This window comes from Ambystoma mexicanum, chromosome 1p (genome assembly GCF_040938575.1).
Source record: "Ambystoma mexicanum isolate Mex_15411 chromosome 1p, UKY_AmexF1_1, whole genome shotgun sequence".
Lineage (NCBI taxonomy): Eukaryota > Metazoa > Chordata > Amphibia > Caudata > Ambystomatidae > Ambystoma > Ambystoma mexicanum.
In genome coordinates this window covers 666,652,176-666,674,267 of record NC_090921.1, presented here as the reverse complement: position 1 = coordinate 666,674,267, position 22,092 = coordinate 666,652,176, and the positions used below count along the sequence as shown (strand labels likewise).

The 22,092-nt window shown below is 46.6% G+C and overlaps 1 protein-coding gene across 2 annotated transcripts in view; it reads left to right on the top strand.

The window, feature by feature from the left end:
- ENSA (endosulfine alpha) overlaps positions 1 to 22,092 on the top strand; it is a 154,674-nt gene that overhangs the window by 77,366 nt on the left and 55,216 nt on the right. The window lies entirely within an intron of this gene.

Genomic DNA, 22,092 nt, shown 5'->3' with positions numbered 1-22,092 from the left:
TGGGAGAGAGAGGACGGACAGCGACAGTTTATGCCTGTGTGGGCCCCAAAGGAAGTCCCTGATGATGGCCTCCAGCTTCTTGAAGAAGGACGGTCTAATGTAATGGCAAATGTTTACGAAGAAATACAGGAATCGGGGGAGTACGATCATCTTGACAATCGCTGCCCTGCCCACCATGGCCAATGGGAGCTTGGACCAAAACTTTATAGAACTTCGGAGACTCGTGATGGCGGCCTCGGTGTTGTGTTCATGCATGAGTAGCGGGGTGTGGCTTATGTTGATCCCCAAATAACGGAACTGGACCAGTTGCCAGCTTATTCCTATCTCTGGGAGATTGTTTTCCGGAATGTTGCGTAAGCCCGCCAAGGGGAAGGCAGAGGACTTATTCCTACTAAAGCGGATCCCTGAGTACTTCGCATAGTTGTCCAGTATCTCCAACGCGGTTGGCGCGTTAACTTCGGGGGAGCTTAGGTAAAGAAGGACGTCGTCTGCATACAAGGATATTATGTGGTGTGCATTGCCCACCTTAATGCCAGCATCGAAAAGCTGCTGCCTGAAGTATAATGCAATCGGTTCCAGGCCCAGTATGTACAGCATGGGTGATAACGGGCAGCCCTGCCTTGTTCCCCTTTGTATATCCCAAGCCGCTGAGACCACTCTTCCCGTTCTTACTCTCGCCGTCGGGGAATTGTAGAGGACCTCAACCCACCTGATGAAGCCCCCTCCAAAGCCAAATCTTCTCAGGACCTCCCTGATCCACTCCCAGTATATGGAGTCGAAGGCCTTGATGGCGTCGAGCGACAACACCGCCAGGTCCTCGTCCCTGTCATATGTTTCGGCCATTACATGCTGCAACCTCCGGAGGTTAGCAGTGGTGTTGCGCCCAGGAACGAATCCGTTCTGATCTTCGTGAACGATGGAACCCACCACCCTGGCTAGCTTGCGGGCCAATATGGATGTGAGGATCTTGGCATCGTAGTTTAGCATAGCCAGAGGGCGATAGGACTCACAGTCGGTGGGCGATTTGTGTGGCTTGAGCATGGGGACTATTATGGTTTCCTTCATGGTGTTGGGGAGAATCCCATCCGTGTGTGCCTCCTGGTAGACCTCGTGGAGAACTGGGGCAAGGATGGACTCATACGCTTTATAGAACTCAGGTGGGAGGCCGTCACTGCCAGGGGCTTTGTTGTTGGAGAGGGACCTGATTGCCCCTTGAACGTCCTCAAGAGTGATCTCGGTTTCCAGCTCCTCTCTCTGCTCGAGCGAAATGTGGGGAAGTTCTATCTCCTCGAGTGTGTCTATGATGTCTGCAGCAGGAATCTGGGTCTTGTGGGTATACAGTTCTGTGTAGAATTTAGCAAAGGCTTCATTGATCCCTTGCTGAGTCGAGTGGGATGACCCATTAGCGTCCCGTATCTCCACTGGGAGATGTTTGGGGTGTTCCCGTTTGCAGAGCCATGCTAGTAGTCTTCCCGGTTTGTCCGATTCTTTATGAGATCTGGCGGTGTGCGTGGCGAAATCAAATTTTTCCAGTCTTTCCCTTGCCTGCTGACATTCTGTGCGGGCTTCCTTCAGCTTGGTCTCTATAGAGTTGTCGCATGTGGACTCCAGTCGGGAGATCTCAGCTTCCTGTGCTTCCAGGGTTCTCCGCAACTGCCTGCGAGTTCCGCCGGCTCTCGATATGATTTCGCCTCTGGTCACCACCTTCATTGCTTCCCATAATGTGCCCCAGGAGGGGACCGAACCGATGTTGTTCTCCAAGTATTCTTCCAATTTTTCGGCAAGGGTTTCCCTGAACTCGAGGTCCGCAAGTGCCGCGGTCGGCATCCTCCACATGGGGATCGGGGGTCTGGGGCCTCTCATTTGCCATAACATGGTCAGTGGGGAGTGGTCGGAGATCGTCCGCCCCAGGTATTCTGTGGTTGCTATGTGTGGGGTAAGTTCCTTATTGATGAACAGATAGTCGATTCTTGTGTGAACTCCGTGTGGAGCTGAGTAGTGGGAGTAGGACCTGTCGGTCGGATGGTGTTCCCTCCAGATGTCCACTAAGTTGAGTTGCTCCAGAGTTTCCCTCAAGGCACCGGATGTGAGGCTGCTCGGGCGTGGGGGGGGCAGCGATCTGTCTGCACTCGTGTCAGCAACACAGTTGAAGTCCCCTCCCCATATGAAGGTGCGGTCCCGGTACCGAGTCAGCTTCGTTATCAATGTGGCGAGGTACGCCGATATCCCGTGATGAGGGAAGTAAGAGTTGATGAAGCAGACTGGGGTTTGTTCCAATGTGCCCCAAATCGCTGTGAATCTCCCTTCTTTATCTTGTTCACTTCCCTCCATCTGGAAGGGGACGTCCGGGCTTATCCATATTAGCACCCCTCTGGCGTATTTAGAGTAGGGGGACCCTCTAACAGTCCCAGCCCATCGGTCTGCAATTTTAGACATGGCCTCCGTCGTGAGGTGAGTCTCTTGAAGGAGTGCAATGGAGATTTTCTTCCTCCTGAGGTAGGACTGTATACGATTGCGCCTGAGGTATGAGCCCATGCCCCGCACATTCCAGGTCATTACAGTAAGCTGTGCCGCCATCCGGTTCGAGTTTCAGATTTGGTGTGGGACTCTGGGGTCCGACTCCACTTTAGTCTTGTTCGGGTGGGCTGCAGGGGGGATACCACTGCATTTCGTTCATCGGTGTCATGTCCCAGACCCATCTCGGTCTGCGTTGGCAAAAGAGGCATGAAGACTGTACAACTAATAAAACTAACAACAAAACTTAAACTGGTGCGCCCAGCAACTACAACATTGTCGCGGTGCTCAGGCGCTCTCGAGCCGTCGGAGCCCATCCGGGAGTCGGGCGCGAGCTGGGTCAGGCGGGTGCCCAGACCGGGTAAATACTACGCTGGGGGTGGGGCAAGGGCCTGGCGGCAGAGCCGAACGAGGCCGTTTCCAAGTGAAAAAACTGTAGTTGGATTATCTTCTGTATTCCGGTCTCACGTGCGATGTTTCTTACATGGGGGTCGCTGGGGGGTTAGGTCTCAGTCTGTGAGTTGTCCTTGCCATCCGCCAGGTTATTATCCTCAAGCCACATGTTGGCCGCATCTGGGTTCTCGAGAAATACCACTCTCTCCTTGTAGACAACCCTTAGGCGCGATGGATAAAGTAGTCTATATTTTAGGTTCAGTTGTCGGAGCCGGGCTTTTATCGGGACAAATGAGTTCCGCTCTCTTTGTACCTTCTGCGTGTAGTCCGGATAAATGGAGATTTTGGAGTCTCCTCGCTCGATGGGGCCCCCCTCCCTGGATCGCCGTAAGATAGTTTCTCTGTCCTGAAAGTTCAGTATCTTAGCGATTATGGGTCTGGGGTGCGATCCGGGGGGAGGGCGCCTCTGAAGGGATCTGTGGGCCCTTTCGACAGAGAATCCCTGGGTCAATTTGCCGGCCCCTATTTCTTGTAGCAGAAGGGTTTCGACGAAGGATGTGGTATTTACTCCCTCGTTCCCCTCCGGGACCCCCAGGATCCTGATGTTGCTCCGTCTGGCCCGACCTTCGGCCTCCTCCGCCTTTTCCTCCAAAAAGGTGACTTTCCTCTTCAGGAGGACAACTTCGGACTTTATGGCTGTGATGGCCGTGGAGGCTTCCTCTGCCGACTGTTCAACGGTCGCGACCCTCTCCGTTAAGTTGCGAGCGTCTTGGCGGATCAGTTGAATATCGACTTTGAATTCGTCGATCTTGGAGTCTATATGTGTCTTTAGCGAGGCTATAGCATCAAGTATCTGAGAGTGGTTATCGGCCGCCACCTCTTCGCTCGACTGGGCAACTTCAGAGGAGCTGGCCTTGGATTGAGTGGGGGTCTTCGCCCTGGTGGAAACAAAGGAGTCCATGGTGGCGGCTCTGGTCTTGTTCTTGGCGGCCATCTTGGGGCGATGGTTGCGGGTGTTTTAGGCCTCAAAAGTTAGTTCACTTGTGAGATCACTGGTGGGGCCCTTCACCTGGCCAAATATCGGGCCGTGAGCTGTGGTCTGCCCCCGTGTGTGATGGTGTGGTCCGTAGAGGTGGTCTCTAGAAGAGCGGAGCCTCTCTTTTGCTGCTGCCTCTCCCCGCCGGGCCCTGGAATCCGTTGGGGGAGGGGGTACCCCTCGCAGGCACCGCTATGCTGTGCGGGGCGCCATCTTGGATCCAGTAAGAACGGGAGGGGGGGAGAACCGATTCAGGGCCACCGGAGTCTCAGGGGGGTCCAATTTGGTGGGCCCAACAACTATTCAGGTGCAGGGCTGCTTCGCCCAACCGCTCGTTCCTTTTCAGAAGTCGGGGTCGCACGCGAGCCGGAGAAAAAGGATCAGGAAACGGCGTCTCGGCCGGAGCTCGGCGGATCAGCTACCGCTCGCCATCGGCGCCAAGCCACGCCCCCTAATGACATTTCATCAACGTTATTCATTGATCTTATGTTTAGCCTCTATTAGTATAATGGGGTTTGTTAGGGTCATGCTTCAGCCCTGTAGTAAACGGGTGTTTATCAGGGTTTTTTTTTTTTTTAACCAACGTGAAGAGATTATGTAGAGGGAACAGGTCTAATTAAATGTCTTGAGGCTATCAACCCAAGATCAAATTTTTCCCAGTAGATGTCACGTTTTGGATGTCTACAAGTACTTGTTTACCGCCTTTGTCAGGGCTCCGTCTTGAGGACCCTGTAGAGAGACCTATACCAAGGATGAGTGGAATACTACTATCTAAGGTGCCTAGGAATCGTAGGCACTAAAAAAACCTAATTCAAAAAAACCTGTGGGCGCTGGTGGTTGACTTACCTACCGGTGCTCTATCCTAATTCTTGTGTCCGGACGGACATATGAAGAGGCACATCCAGCTGTGTTGGTCACATTGTAGGGGGCGTTCATAGAGTCCTGCTGTATAATTCCAATGGGGCGCTTGGCTTGTTGCTCTAAGGAGTAGTATGGAGAACCTCGCGTCCCAATCTTATGATTCTAATCTGTGATCCTGAGGAATGGTACAGAAAAGGAGGAATCAAGTAAGTTTGTGCATTTGGGAGCAAGGGAACCACCCCCAAAGAGTTTTTATGTGCACTGGTCATAAGTCTACATTCTAACTGGTTGTTGTCCGTGGTGTGAGACTGTCTATCTCATGTGCTTGGCATTGTTTTAAACCGGGCTCCCCTGGCCCTGCTGGGGTTGAACAGCACATATTGAAAAGCACTGTACATACCTGCTGTACCTTGATTAATCTGTTTCTTCATCCAGTCTGCTTTTGTCTATTGCTCAATTCCTGGCATCTATGCAGGGGTCGTGACAACCTCACAAATGTCTGAAAGAATAAAAGATGAAGCTCATGTCAACGAGTCATGCGCCTTGTGTAAGTGTCTCTGCCTGAGGTAGAATGCTGATCGTGTGCCGATACAGCACGTCTCCTGTGTGTGTGTGTGTGTGTGTGTGTGTGTGTGTATATATATATATATATATATATATATATATATATATACACACACACACACACACACAGGCATCCGCATCGGGTGCTTGCTAACCTGCCTCTTAATAAGAGGCATTGAACCGTAATAGACTTGCCTCTCGTGTCCATAGTGCTGTTCCAAAATGCTGCTCACCGGTGTTCGCTCGTAGTTGCAGGGAGCTGCTCCGCGTGGTCCCGTTTAAGTATGGTTGTCATGGTGACTCAGCTTGAGACGTTCGGCCTGGTCTGCCGCATTACTGCAAGCCCCTTTGTCATGGTGACCTGACAGTAGCATTCCCATACTTCACACCACGTTTCCGAAAATGTTTTCTTTTTCTTGTGGATGTGTTTGCTACAGTCCCATGTACAGATTTATTCATTAATGTACTGCTGCTATTGGAACGTTGCTTGAGAACAGCTAACCCATATACTAATGAGTCCCAGTGGTAACCTGGTTTCCAGAGTGCCCTCTATATTAATATTAGCACTCATTGATTGGCAACGTCATCAGCGCATGACTAAAACAAAGCAGTTGATAAGGCAGGACAACTGGTGGCCTGGTATGGGTTTGCAAGTTGAGACAAATCAGAGACTGTCCAGTGTATGAGGACACTGCAAGGGTGTGTTGCGAGTGCGAAACCCATGACTTTGATTCAGTGATTCAGTCAGTGCCTTGGGAGCGAGTGGGATTGGATATTGTAGGACCAGTGAGGAGTCATGGGACATTGAATTATTGCATTGTATTGGTGGATATGCTGTCCCGTTGGGTGGAGATCTCTTCGGTACAGAATATATGTACCAGGGATATTGTTATATTTGTGGATGAAATTTTCGGGAGAGAGGGGTATCCCTCTACCATTGTGACAATGGTGTTCAACTTGTTTCTGAGGAATTGGAGAATGTCTTGAAAGGGAATGGCATAGAACAAAGAACTAGTTCAGTATAGCATCCAGAAACCAATGGTATGGTTGAAAAGTTTAATAGTCGTCAACAATAGCATTAGGTCTGCCATTTCGGAGGGTGGAGGTTGGAAGAAAGCTGTCGAAGACACAGTGGTGCCCTACAGGTTTACACCTCATGCTACGACAGGGGTTTCACCTTTGGAGATGAAGAGAGGAAGAAAACCCAATACTAGAGTTTGTTCATCTTGGCTGGGCAGGGCATGCCAAAAGGACATTGATGCTCTCCCTCACTAATTGTAGATCAGTCCGAAGCAGATGTGTAATGAGGCTAGCTTTGATGTTTGAAGGCCACGAAGAAACGTGTGGTTGAGGAAGGGGACTGGGTGCACATTAAACTTCCCCAAGGCAGGACAGAAGGAGGATTGAATTGGTCTGCGCCTGTGAAAGATATGGCGAGAGTACATGGAGCTGTCAAAGTCTCAGATTGGAGAGTGTGGAATGTCAACAGGGTGTACAGTTGTGTTGGTGAAAAACATACTAGTGAGAATTATATGAAGCTGAAGACCACGTTCCAAACGGGTCTCTGGAAGACTCTTGTATATGAGAGACTATGTTGAAAAGCCTAGCAGTTGTCCTAAGAGTCCTAAGTGTGAAGCAGTTTTGTTAGTTCCTATGTTGGGTAAAAATCTGCTGCAATATAAATGTCTGTGCTACAATGTAGGTTTTGTAAATACCAATGCTTCGCAAGTTATTTATTTCTATTCTATTGTAATTAATTCTCTTTATGTACATAGTGTTTGTTTGCAACGCTGTAAAAAAAGGGAGATGTCGCGTTCTATGTGATGTAATATGGGAATGTAGAATGTATGAGGAAAGATGCAGAATTGAAGGCAGTTACAGAAAGAGCTGAGAACTGCGCAAGAAGCCGGTGGGGCGCTGCATGTACATTTCAATAAAGATTTATAATCTTACCTGAGACCTGGATCATTTCACCCTGTCTCTCTGAACCACTGCCTTTGTTTGGCTGTCTTCCTCCTGTTCAAAGGTTGAAATGGCCATATATGGTCCTACTTTTTCGTATGCTCTGCGAGCTAGAGAAGAGGAACTGTGTGTAACTAGTTTGGGCTGTGTTAGTGTCTGACCCCATAATCATCAACCTCCCCTTGACTAGCATCGCAGTGTCTGAGATGGTTCTCCAGGATTGGATATCCTCAGAGTTTCAATGGAGCAGCTTTCCTTGTGTGCTCTGGCTTCCCCAGCAAGGCATTTATCGGGGAGAGGGCGGATTTTGGAGCCCTTCACTAGTTGATCACTGGAACTATTAGCCGGAGCACGAAGAGGGGCATTGCTGCAACTGCCTTTGGCGGCACTGAATCCTTTAAGGTGACGCTCTTCCTCTCTCAACAAGGGGAAACCTGACACTGGTGTCAACCTCCCTTAAACTAATGGGCACAACTGGTTCTCCATCCTGCTCTTCTTTCGACACACTCCTCTCTTTCCTATGATAAGCTCTTTTCCTGCTCCAGCCCAGGTCTGCACATCATGGAGGTAACCCCATCTTAAACCTGGTCACAGTGATGCTGTACCTGCTGCTCACTGTGTTTTGTTACACATTCGAGGAACATCTTCATAGCGCTGCTGTTCATGGCCCGCACACTGAAAAAGCTCACTGATCTGAAGTGCTTGGTCTTCCCAACATTGCTTGCAGGAACTGGATGGTTAAACTTGAGGCTGCTCACTGGCAGTTGCATCAACTGCCCTGCTCCAGGATCATGGGACTCCAAGCAAAGGCCTTCCTTCATAGGGGATCCTGAAGTCCCGCTACAGGTACCTTCTCTGACCATGGTTCATTACACAGACTGGAATGGCTACTAGACGAACCCAAGCCCAAAACGCAGCTCTGCTCCTGGGCCATCTTCACTTCAGCGGGGGAGTCTTTCCGATGTACCTGGAATTGCTACTCTGCTTCATTGATGGTCTCCTGCTAATGCTTGCAAACCCTTGTTGCTTGCTTCCTTGGACCAAACCACTCTCCCCATGGCATACATTCCTTACCTGCATGAACCATTGGCCTTGTCTTTGATGGTAGAATGTGGTTATAGATGGTGTACAAACTGGCTATAGAAAGTATACAATAGGGTCCTTTCGACTCCCTAGTTTGGAGGCTGCCTTCCTTTTCTTCAGAGATCCTGTACGTATATACCTATACCTAGGAAGAGTTGGCACCATAACCACTCTTACCTGTTGACTTTATCCTAAATTGGCCTATGATGGATCTTTTTTTGTTTTTTCCAAATAAATAAATACAAATCTCGTAGGTAAGTACATTTGCTTACTTGTTTTAAATATATAAATATATTTATGGGATCCCTGGTAATATGGGGAGTACTTTCCACCGCCATAAACAGCGCCACACAAATCGACCTTGATATTCCACGGCCCGAAATTAGAATTGGATAAGCAGGAGCTAAAAGCAGCTCCAGGATATCCAGCATTAACCAGCAACCAGGAGCTACCATTGGGGAACGAGGATCTAGTACATAGCGCTCCATAAATCTAACTTCCACATACGACGCAAACATATCTTTTTGTCCATTGTATATTGCTACTTTTACTTTAAATGTCGTAAAGATGTGTCCTAATGTGTATTTATTGATTGTTCCACATGCAGACAGTTAAATTCACATGGGTGTGTATGTTCGGCATCGATTGGCCAGGGGAGCCAAAAGTAGCTCCTGGTAGCTGTTGGCGTCAAACTAATCGGGCTCATTAAGCTTCAACCAGGAGCTAAATAGCTCCCAGCTCCCCTCAATTTCGAACCCTGTTTTCTGTCTAGCACTATCTGTGACTATTCTAGAACTAGTGAATCAGTCACCCTTTAGCAATGTTAAGCCAAGAACCCGACCAGTGTGCAGAAGGAATATATTTGGATAAATCATTATGGAAAATGTAATATTTACACTACTTCACATGACACACCACTTCTCCTTAGCACCAAAACAAAGATCTATACAAATCATTCACCTTTTGGGGATACACAGTAACAAAAGATCTGAGATTAAACCACATGTGCGTTTTTGCTTGTAAGCCTCCAGTAAATAGAATACAGGTCAAATTAACATTTCAATACATCACCTACAATATCCCGGAATGCCAAAACGATGCGGCACATTAACACATAAGATCATTTAACTACACCATAGACTTTGCATGAGTTTCACTTTTAATCACATTTAGCACATTGAAACCGGACATTATCATGAGCTTGGCACAAATGCTTCTCTGTATGTGAAGTTTAATTTAAATAAATTGCAACACTTTGCTTTGCAGAAACAATTTCACACATGCAGCAATCTATATGGTTATCTCCATGCGCGCTTAGCAAGGTATTACAGTATGGTTTAACTGCATCACTTGTAAACCACTGGCGCTGCGCCTTTAGCAAATCTGACAATCATATTGCACAACAGACAGACACTTTTCCTGTATTTTGGAAACCCATTTCACTGAAGGGTTGCTTTAGAAAGACCCACACAGAGCAGTCTTTCTAAAGCGAACTGTCACGCCACTGCCGCACACGAGTGCACACAGGGGCTGACGGGCTCTGCAGCACTGGGAAGCGCAGGATCAGGAGAGCGTGCGTGGGTTGTGGAGGGCTGGGGTGCTGGGGCTGAGAGATGGACGTTCATGGGTGCATGTGTGTTGGTGTGTGTGTTGGTTTAGGGGTGGGAGAGTCAGTGGGGGCTGAGACAGGACTGAACCCCCGAGTGTGGTGGGGGAAGGGGGTTGGGGCTGAAATCCCATGGGACAGAGTGGCAGTGGTTGGGGGAGGGGATAACAATGAGGGGTTTGGGGGGGTATACACCCCTCCCTCCCCGAATATTAAAAAAGAGGTGGGAAACATAGTTGAAAGGTCTCGGGAGAGAGACCTTTACAATGAGGGGTTTTCAGTTTAACTTTGGGAAGACACTTTTTTTGTCCCAGCACACAAACCCAGTTATACAGTTAATCATTTTGGACACTTCTGCCTTAATGTAGAGTTCAGGGCAATCGGTAGGGATTTTTTGTTTTTATGCACCCCTTCTTTTAGGGAGTTTGGGGGGTTGGCAAAATAATTTGAATACCCAATTACTTTATGGGTTATAGTTTTTATTCACACTGGAACCAATGTTGTTGATTTTGAACTTCAACAAAATTACTCCATGTAATTTGGCAATTCATTGCATTCATATTTAATGAAATGCTGAGGCGCTACTCAGTTTGCCCCCACCCATCAATTAAGGGTAAGGTATTAACTGAAACCGACCCCCAACACACTTGGTTCTGTTGGACAAATTACTTGTATAGAATGTCTCTACTTTTGGTGCTCAGGAAAGTCATCAGCATTTCTGGACCCTCTTGGTTAAAAATATGGGTCTGGTCAGGCACTTGAGTCATGGATAGTCACCAGTATTCATCCCTCTATTTGGCTCTGCTTGCAAAGATTCAGCCTCTGGGCCTCATCAAGAGTGGCCGGTAACCCGGCGGTAAATCCGTTGGGTTACTGCCACTTGGTCCTGCGCCGGATCACAAGTTGCGATACCGCAGTAAATCCCCATTGGATTCAATGGGGCATTTTCAGGGCTATTACTGCGGCGGTAATTGCACCGAAAATATGTAGAAAGTCAGCGCATTCACCTCCGGCTCAAAGCCAAAACTCAGGATTGGGATAATGTTACTGTCGCATTTTTACTGCTCCACTTAACTCCTGATGAGGCCATGAGTCTGTTTGCTGGTCTCCCAGGCAATATTAATTTTGCAGCAGTTTTTCAATAGTTCCATCCAGATGATTTTAAGCAGCTCATTTCCCATTGTGTGACCCAATATATTGATTAAATACGCCCCCCCACATCCTCCAATTTAATATATTTAGGAGGTGCCAGCGTGTTGGTTTTTGACTGGACACCTAGGGTCCTCTTCTCCCCCCCCAGACCTAGCACCTCTCTTTGGATAGGCTCCCGGAGCCATGAGGTTGACATTAGGCGAAGTATCAATCAACCCACTGGGATTTACATTTTTATACGTCGGCTTTTGCACTGTAAAAGTCCTACATGATCGCTTGCTTTCATTTACAAATAAACCTAACAATGTATACATATTTATTTTTACAATGACTCCAGTTTCAGCGCGAGGTTGTAGGTTTGAACAGCATTTTCTTTGCAATTGTACCTCGGAATCACCAAATTTTACATCCAGTTACATGAATCACTAAGCTACTATCTTCCCGAAATTATGTCTTCTGACATTTTCTGGAGATGGAACCCCATTTTAAGTTGTAGCATTAGTTTCCAAGGTCGAATTTTGATGAGAAGTAAATTAACCGAATGGGCATCTGCTGCCTTTGTTGACTTTGGCCTGAAATTATCCCATTTTGACCCATCCGCCTTTATTCTCCCGCTGCTAGACTCATCTTGTTGCTCATCTTGGAGCAGGCCCCCATAAAATTCCTTCTTGGGAACTTTTTGGGTGTTCTGAATAGAAAATGAAGCCATATTATAGGAAACTGAAACTGGTGTTTGAATGTCTGGTGTTTGAATGTCTCAAATTCATTACAGATGAGGCTTTATGTTCATTTGCCATCAATGTCCTTTTTTCCATTATGATATGTTCACATTACTCTGGCAAGAGACATTTTGACTCCATGTGTTCATTATTGTAGGCTGCAAATGCACACGTTTCAATGATAGCAGCTTCTGTGTTTGCAAATGCCACTCTTTATACGTTTCTCTTTGTGTCCGCTTAATTACACTTCCGTTACTTATTGAAAGATAGGCTTCTGGATTTAGCTTTAGACAGTCACACGCCAGGCCCCCTTAATGCGCTTATTTCTCTTTGAAAATAGCATTGATATGTGGCAAATGCAAGTGAAATGCTGTCTTTTCAGTTTGTCATCTCTGTGTGCCTTCACTGCTCTGTTTTAGGCTCAACGTAGCAAAATGCAGTTTCCCTTTTGTCTTATGCTGAACGTCCCCCACACCTGCTTATGACATGGATTAAATAATTGCCCAGAGGCTAGGGATGGACTCTTTAAATCTGTTTGTACATTTGCTGTTGTGTGATTTTTCTAAGGCATGCCAGCACTAATACATTTTTTATTTTGACCTATTTTTTTTTTCATAGCGTTACACAACAAATCCACCCACCCCCACCCTCAATATTCTACCCCCGACAGCAACCATATTTTGTCCTTCAATGCCAATAGGGTACTTTTGCTTCTTGACGACACATCAGTTCCAGGGCACAGGTTCTCTTTGGATACCAGTTTATGCGGTAGTCTTTCTGCAGAAAACCCAGCACCATGTCCCAGTCGTCTTGGAACCTCCCCAGGTCTCCCTGGATTATATAAGTTACCCATTCCAAGGATGCATAGTGGCATGTTTTTGCATCCATTCGTGATCGGTGGAGATTGTTTATTTTATTTATTTTTGTTCTTTTTTTCCCTTCCATTTCTGTTTTTAGGGAAAACGCTGCCTAACTGATCACATATGCCTTGCGCTGAGCTTTCGTATTTAATACCTCTAGCACATCTCCCATGATCATACATAGTTCCTGTTAATTTGCTGACCAAAGATACTTTCATTACCCTTTTGACTTCGACCTAGCATGGTGCAAGGGCCGGACGTATCCACCAGATTTGCTCCCAGGCACCCTCTCCCCCACAGCCCCACCAGCATATCTCTGGTACCGGCAGGGTTATGCTGATGGGGCTGTGAGGGTAGAATCTATGTCTTTGGGGTCATTTTCCACTCTTTACCCACATCTTCTGGATTTGCAGGTCCCTCGTGAGTGACGGAATACCTTTCCACAGTCCCCGCCACTGCTCCTCCGGGATGGGGCCTCCCGGTTCTCTCTCCCAACGCTTCATACATGCCCACTCTGGGATATATTTGCAGCTTGGCGAATATCTTGTACAGAGTTGATCTCATATGGTGCTCCCCAGACCTGATTGTCACAAACCTTTTTGAAGGGGGTGAGCTCCCTGATTGGCTACTGGCCCCGGGGAATAAGCAAGTTGCAATGTGTTGGAGGCACGTATTTGAACCTTTCTTTTTCCCCCAACCCAAATTGCGTCTTATAGTGTTGCATTGAAGGAAGGTCCCCACCTCTTGGGTTTTCGTCATGTCATTCAGTTTCTGGCAACCCGCCTCCTCCCAACTGGCGTAGGCCCCCCGCTTCTCCCCCAGATGAAATTGTGGATTCTGAAATACTGGTGTCAGCAGAGAGGGGGAACGTCATGAGGCCCACAAATGGCACCAAGGAGCTCCATGTGCTGCCCACCAAGGTTTGTAATTTTGCTACGGTACTTATTGCTTAGTCTATCCCCTTCGGACAACACAGGACTTCTATAGGGACCTGCCCACTACTGCCCCATCCATCCTCTGCCACACCTATTCTTGATTTCCCCCGAGATCCACTCCTTTACCACCCTCAGTTGGGCCGCCTGGTAATATTTCTGAAAGTTTAGCGCCCTGAAAACCTCCCTTATCCACTGATGCAGTGGCCCCAAATGAAGGCCCTGACCATCCTATGCAACATTAGAAAATATTTCTGGGGCAGTGCTATGGGTAGGGCTTGAAAATAATATAAAACCCTGGGGAGAACTACCATTTTGATGTCATTTATCCTCCCTAGCCAGGATAGCGAGGGAGACCTGCGTTCCTCCAACTAATGTAGTTGGCCTGGTATAGGGAGTCCAACGAATCTGTAACTTGACCCCCAGATAACGGAGGCCCGGTCTGCCACGTTAACGCAGCGTTTGTTGGCGACATACACCTTCTTGCTCTATGCATCGGCTCTGATTTGTGGGTTCTGACCTACAGTCCTGGCATCCTTCCAAACTCCTGAAGGCTCTTGGCCAGGGTTGCCAGGGATCTGGCCGGCTCTGTGAGTGTGAGCAACATATCAGCGAACGTGGCAATTTTGGGCTCCTGGTCCCCAAATTGGATTCCCCTAATATCCACGCTGTCCCTGATACGTGTCTGTAGCGGTTCGAGGTAGAGCGTATACAAAATCTGCGACAGCGGATATCCTTGCTTGGTGCCCCGTGAAACCTAGTTTCCCCTTAGATATGCGACCATTGATAGCCTACCTGAGTGTGGGCGTGGGATTATTTGTTTGCCCAACCGCAAAAATCGTGGGCCGAGCCCCCTGGCTTTCACCGTAAAACAAAAAAGCCTGGTAAGCCTTCTCAGCATCCAGGGCGAGCGCCATCGCAGGGGTTCTCATCTTGTTCGCCTTCTCTATAAGGTGGCATACCCTTAAAGGTTTGTCTACCTTTAACAAAGCCTGATTTGATCCGGCTGCACCATTGTGGGAAGAATCTTCGTTAGCCTGGTGGCTAATATTTTCATAATCGTCTTTGCGTCAAAGTTAATCAGGGCTATCGCCCGGTAGGACCGACATTGGGTCTTTTCCTTGTCGGGTTTAGGGAACAGTACTACTTTTGCTCCCTCCATGTTTGGTGTTACGTCCGAGGTCTCAGAGTTGAAGATCGAGGTCCGTAATGGATTTAATGCTTCTTTGAATGTCTTGTTTCTACCCATCTGGGGCCCGGGTTTAATTTATCGGAAGTGAGGGAATCGCTACCCACACTAAATCCTGCGTTATTTCCCATTCCAACATCTCCCTCTCCCCTGGTGGAATTGTCACCAGCGGGTACTTAAGAAGATGGGCTTCTTGACTTTCCCCTTTGGGGAATCAGTGGAGTACAGGGTCTCAGAAGTCAGTGGATGTCTGGACATTCTCTTTGGTCGAGGAGCTAAGGACCACCTGCCCTGTTTTGATTTGACAAATTACCCTCCATGCTTTCTTTTTCCTGTCCTGCCTTGCTAGCAGACTATCTGCGTTGTTTGCCTTTATTTAGTAGCGCTGTCACATATACAGTAGGTGTTTTGTTTGTAGTTTTGTCTGGAGTAGGTCTAACTGTCCCCTGATGCCTCTGAACTCCTAAGGCCCCCCCCCTTGTCATTTACCATTCTCGCCATCACTCCTTGTAGCTGTGCTTCCAGCTCTGCCTGAAGGAAGCCCAATTGCTTTTCCAGCAAGGCTTTCTTTGCGATGAATTCGCCCCTTATGGTCGCCTTGAAGGCATCCAACACTATGTGCTCTTGCAGTTCCTGGGACCTCTGTTGTTTGAAGAACCCTCCCCCTCCCCCTACCCCTACCCCCACCCCCATCCTGTCCCATATTTCCTCCCGAATTACCAGAGCCCTGACCCCTCCCTTTCCGGATATAATGGGATTGTGCGTAGTCGGAAAAATCCATGGCCCCCATCTCCAGCTTCCCAATCTGACCTAGCAGAATACTGGACACCCAGATGTAATAAAATCTAGAGAAGGACCAGTGCACGCGCGAGTAAAACGTGAACCCATTGACCGCCTTATGAATTTCTTTCCAGTCGTATACCGATGCAAGGTTTTCCATTTGTGCTTTAAGTTTGTCTGGCCCCCTTGCTCTGGCGTGTACTTACACACCTATTCACCCGAGGGTTTGAAGTCCCCCACCATTATTACCTGCCCTTCCGTAAACCTTTCCAATTTTGCCATCACCCCCCTGCAAAAACCCATCTTGGCTCGTTTATGGTGCATAAATGGAGGCCACTGTGTACTGCACCCGCCCCCATCTGAATTGGACAACGCCGTATCTGCTCTCTCTCTACCTCGGTTGCTCTAACATGCAGCCCAGCCAGCTCTTTAAAAGCCATTGGTACTCCACCTGTTTTGCCCTGGGCATTGGATTGAACTATATAGGGCTTCCCCTTGAGTCTCACTTTGTGTTTGTATCTTTTTCCTATGTGGGTCTCTTATAGGGTCACAATTTCGGTCCATTCCCTTCCCAAATAATGGTCCTCCTTTTCCTATAGTAGAACATTAGGATGTTTAAGGACAGCTCCCTTTTTTGTACCCTTGATGCTTAAATGAGCTCATCTAGGTAAAAAGGCTTCAACTGTTGGCATTCCAATTCCTTGTGCTTCTACGTCTAGAGCAAAACCATGCGTCAGTCAGTTTACACATGATTCCACATACCAATATGACCCAGGTACAAGTGTTACTTGTCGTTCGTGTGGGAGAAGGCCATTACCATTTGAAAGTCCATCTCTTCTCACCTGCTGGAAGGCTAGGCCATGGTCCAAACCTTTTACTATGGTTCTAACATCCATCCATCCATCCATACTTCATGGATTGGTTGGTGGAGAGACCTTCAAAGTTGCAAGTGATACAGGCGCAAGTAGCTACGAGTATTCACTTTTTGAGAAATTATGATGCTACACAAGATTTATAATGAAGTATTCATTATATTTGTGTTTTGGTGATCATGCAGTCTTGAAATGGCATGTTGGACTGGTCCCTGTCAGCAATGTTTCCCTGTTTTAGGGTCCTACAGAACTCTGGTTCAGTTCAAAGAACTGGTTCTTGTGTTTACTGTCTTGTTAGTCAGGTGTTGTGGAAATTGGGGCTTCAAGTTTTACGCTGCAATAAACGCTTACTTTCTTGTATTCAAAATATGCTTCCTCTCCACTAGCGCTACTGGGATTCTGTGCTTAAATTTCACAATACAATTGTTTTTCAATATTCACTACCTCTCCTTCAGAGATATGGGGAATTAGTGGTCAATAACCTGAATACTTTATTTAGAATACACTTCTCCTTCAAACATGCTAGAACTATACATTTAACTTTCTGTAAGGCAACAGTTCTTCACAACCTGTCCCTTAATGGTATTGGAAACTTGGATTTTGATTGCTTCCATTCAACAGTTAATCATTTTCTTGTTTGGACCTTTGGATTAGGCTCTCTGTTTTCTCAGCTTCAACCTGTTGGGTCTTTGTTCTCTCGCTCGTACCTGCGGAAAAGGTTCATCCATTTCCTGGGCGTTTACTTTTTGGGGGCATGCTCCCTGCTTCTACTCCTCACATGTTTTCGCTACACGCAGATCAGCTTTGCACGTCTACCTGTGGGAAGACTTTATAAAACGGTTCCCTTGGCATACAGGCCGAAACGTCTAGTATGTCTGTACTACTCAAGGTGTTGGTGTGGCAGAGCAGCCAAGCTTATTTTAGGAGGGAGATGTGAGCTGTAGGTAAGTATAATTAACTCATTAAATGTATAAGCCCCAGGAAACTTGTAAACACTTGTAGTTATAGTAAATAGTTATTAATTTGATATGCACCAGGTTAAAGTTAAATCTTGGTTAAGTAAGTGCCATTTTAAACTAATCGACATAATCTAAAATCCAAGCAATACACCAGGTGAGTAAACCAGAAGTTAAGAATTATACATGCTATTGAACACAGTTCAAAGGTGAGTAAAATCACTTGTTATAGCAACTCAGAGGGAAAAAAAGGTTAAGCAACACCTTAGGATAGCTCAGGGTCAAAACACTCGCCTTGGAAGCAAGACGACACAGAGCAACACAGGTTCGATCTCTGGGTCCGCGTTTGGAAACCGCTGGGTATTAAGCGCATTATAAATAACCAATTATAATAACAGGTCCATACTTCTGAAAGACTTGTATTACTTGAGGCCTTAAGACTTTAGCAGTCCATCCCTATATAGGTATGAGTTCTTCAAAGTCAGATTGGAGCTAAAGCAGATGAGGCACAGTTGCAGAAAAGGCAAGGTTCCACAGGATTCTTCAATTACAAGTAAAGGACTTTTGTTGGTCAAAAAGGTTTCAGGGACCTTGGAAAAGGCTCCCAGAGGGTCACACACATTAGGCCTTGGCGAACGTATGGGCAAACACGGAATCAGCACTCCAGCGACAGGATGACTCAATGTATGTTCTACCATGAGCCCAACAGTACCGGAGGAGTTATGAAGAAGATGCAGCTTGATGCCGCAGCAGTGGACCCATTCTCCTGTTCCTTGGTCGTGGGGGACGAAAGGGGGGACTCTGAAAGGGATGTAGCAGCAGCAGCAGTCAAGAGCAAGGAATCCCAGGAAAGCATTCTTAGTGCTCCAAAGATCGGGCTGCAGTATTGGCGGCTTTCTACAGACTCCAAGAGTGCACATTTCTGCCTGGTCAATCCACCTTGATTCTTTGGTCCTGCACTCTTGTGAGGGGACAGGAACTTGCCTCTGGAGGTCCAGCAGGAGTCCATCAAAGTTCTGGGATGATTTGTTCACAAGAAGACTATGCAGTGCAATAGGGTTGGCGGTCCCAGTGTATGTGATTTGCAGCCCCGTATGGTCTCAGCAAGTCATAGGATGACTCTTTTTGAATATCGTTTTATGGCTGATTGGTCCCACCAGCCAAAGGGAAAGAACCGTCCTCTTCAGAGCTCCTCTGTCGATTGGAGAACGGGTTCAGGACAGCATTATTCTTTCTGGTTGCTGGAAGGTGCTGCAGACCTCTCTGGTTGTCTTCTTTGGTTCTTCTGTTCCAGTGGCCGACTTGCCTTCTGCCTCAGGCTCCTCGCCTTTTATCAGGAACCCACACTCATCCTCTGCAAACTCCTTCAGTTTACAGAAAGTGGTGGGTGGCTGTCTATCAGGACAGGCAGCCACCCCAGTGCGAACTGGTTTCTCTCAGGCACACCCGTGACTTAATTGCCCCTTAGGGCGTGATTCCCTGCCCGCCCCCCTCGGCCCTAGGTAGTGCTGTGTGGCGTGGGCACAGAATCAAAAGTCTTAAAATTGTGATGAGGCGCCTCATGGGTTCCGGCCTAGCACTTTGACAGTTTCCCTGAGTGTTTGCACCTCTTGTCATAATTGACCAAAATTCAGCCAGAGAATATTGTGTAGTTTGTTTTGACTCCAAGAGACCTTATTTTGAAGCCTTACTCAAGAATAGAAAGCTGACACTGGAAGGTAGCAAGTCAATATATTTTATCTGATTTCTGATCTCTACCAGATTTAATCATCAGTAAATCTGCTATGATTAGAGCAGTAAAAACGTAGCATATTGTCAGATATAGAGACAGCATTATTGCATAAGCTATAAACCTGATTCTCATTTAACAAAGATAAAGTACAATTCATCATTTTGAAATACCAGCTTGAGCAATCATGGAGTTCATGTTGTGTGCTAAGCTATACTATGGTATGATCAGGAGTGGAGTGACATAATAAAGCATGCTGTCAGTCTAGCATACGCAAAAAAGGTTCAACCAACACACTTGAAACTCACGGTTTCCTGGGCTTGCTGCTCTGACCTGCTATCGACTGCTCTTCCCAGCCCCCCACAATCTCGTGGCTCCCTGCTGCCGAATCTCTTAGCCTGTTGTGCTTTTTATATTAACACGCGTGACTTAGCCTACATGTACTATGTGCGTCCCTTCCTTGGCCTGGAAAGAACGTCTACAGTCTGCACCTGCTTGTGCGTTTAGCTTTGCAGTGCACACATTATTTACCTATGTGAGAACTAGGTGATGTCTTTTCTTCTTGATTAGTTACCTTGCAATGAATGTGCTTCCTGAAGGGACAAGAGCAAAGCATGTCATTCGCTTGTTGACCCCTTTAAAGCCTCATTCTAGTGAATGCCTTTCTTCAGAGGGAACCAGCTACACTCGTATTTAGCCACTCTAACCGTGTATTCCTATTTTGGTATTGTGTTTCCTGCCTTTGGTTTCTTATCAGCGCAAAAGCATCTCTTAACTCCTACGATCCCATATTAAAATAGGAAGCTGTCACTTGTGGTTGGCTTTCTTCTGTTTGAAAGGGGAAAAACTGTTCACCTTTAGCTGACCCTAACGGCAAGTGCCTGTGAGTTTATAGCTAGTGACTGATTCTGTCTTTTGAAAGCTAATCTCACATTGTGTATGAATGCGTGTTTTTTGCCCAAAGAACATCCATAGCTTATTACTATGATGTCAAGATCATGTGTATTTTCAAGGCATTAAGTTGTTGAAGACAAGAGGCTGCTATTCTGTTAGGAAGAGGCATCTATCATGTATTGTTAATCGCTTTTGCTAAAGCCACGAACCAAGCTATCCGCTGAACCCACAGCATTTATCAATGACAATATATTGTCTACAGTAAATGTCTAACTTTGTCCTTTGGCACTAGCCTTTGCCGTATTTGCAACCGTGTACTTCGTATTCACTGTACGCCCAGTGAGTGAAGTGGTCTAATCTGTGGTACACCTGCCTTAGCTCGTTCGTAACATTTGTAAATCATGACACTAGAAGACAAAGGACAGCAGAGTTTCGGGATCCTCCCATGTTCCCTGTCATCGCAGAAATACTGGAGCTTCAGCAAGCTTCACAAAGGATTCCCTCCGAAGACGAAAGTCAAACTTGGACCTCCCCCACCCAGGCTGGCAGAAGGACCAAGAAAGGACAATAACACAAGAAATATCGATAAAAGGAAGAAGCCAACATTTTTTGTCAATTGTATGCATACCCGTAGCTGTGGAGACATCCTGCGAGAAAACACTGCACAAATGTCGGTAGCAAGCGTCCATTGCCACCAGCCATAAATGTATGCTTGGCACTGTAACAGAAATGTTACAGGAGCAGTGAAATAGGTTATACTTTGTAACCCCTCAGCACTCTACCTAGGGTGGTGTGTGCTGATCTCAAAAAAGGAAAGGCTAAGACGGATAAAAAGTATCTCTATCCTTGACAAGTAGTTATTAAGGAAAATAAAAGCCTCTAGAAAGAAGAGCCCAAAGGGCTCCGAGCAACACTGCACAAAAGGTGCCATGTGCTGCAAAAGTGAAACACAAATGCCTTTTTAAAATGTATGGAGGAAAGCAAGACTCCATAAACTAAAAACATAATGAATCTCCCTAACATGCTCCTGTTGCTAACTCTCGCTGTCTTTGTCAGTCTTTTGGTTGACTTCTCAATCTTTGCTTTATTTCAGCGTTTGGTATTTTCTACTCTGGCATGGCTTTAGACCCAGCTGGCTCATTCACTTCACTTGACTCCGCATCTCTGTATTCTACTGGTTCTACTCTGCCCCCTTGCTGACCTCCTCAGTCTAACATGGGAGAGCATGCCCCTTTGCTGGCCCGACTTAGCAAACTTCCTTCGGTGTCCTCTTCATCCTAAAATTGTTCAGTGGCTCCAGGCTTCTTTTGGAATCTACCACTTCCTACTGATGATTCTCCATTCTGGAGGTCTGGCCACCTGGGCGAAAGAGTGGAAAACAAGACTCCATGTATTTAATATTTTGTTAAATTACTTTGTAGAAACCCTACTCTGCCCCAAATGGCTCACAGAGCACTAGACAATCATACCAAACAAGACAAATCTATTTCTGGTCATAATAAAAAACCTAAAACACTTTATAAAATAGTAGAGAGAAGACCCAAATCCCAGGCAAAGATATTTCAGAACTACATTTTTTCTTGTCAAAATAAAAATTAGAGGTCTTCCTTAAGTGCAGGGTAGTGACTTCCAGAACCTTGTGGGTGCAATGAAAAGACATGTGTCTGTGTTTGAGCTTTTGCTGCTTTAGGAATCCGCAGTTAGTTTATATCTGCTATGCGAAACATCAGTTTGGCACAGCATTGGACTTTAGACGCTAATTAACTAGACAGACAAATAATCAGTTCTTCTTTTACCTGACTGTCCAGTTTAGAGGATTCTAGTTTCAAGTCCAGTCTTGAGTACAGTGTGTGTGAAATAGCTAGAATTGCTTTTAAGGTTCAGAGAATTCTTTGAGTCGTCTGACCAAAAGTCTGATGGGGGGGGCGGGCCTTTTATTTTGCAATAACCACTCTTGATCAAAATGAAAATCAAATATGTGGTTTGTCTT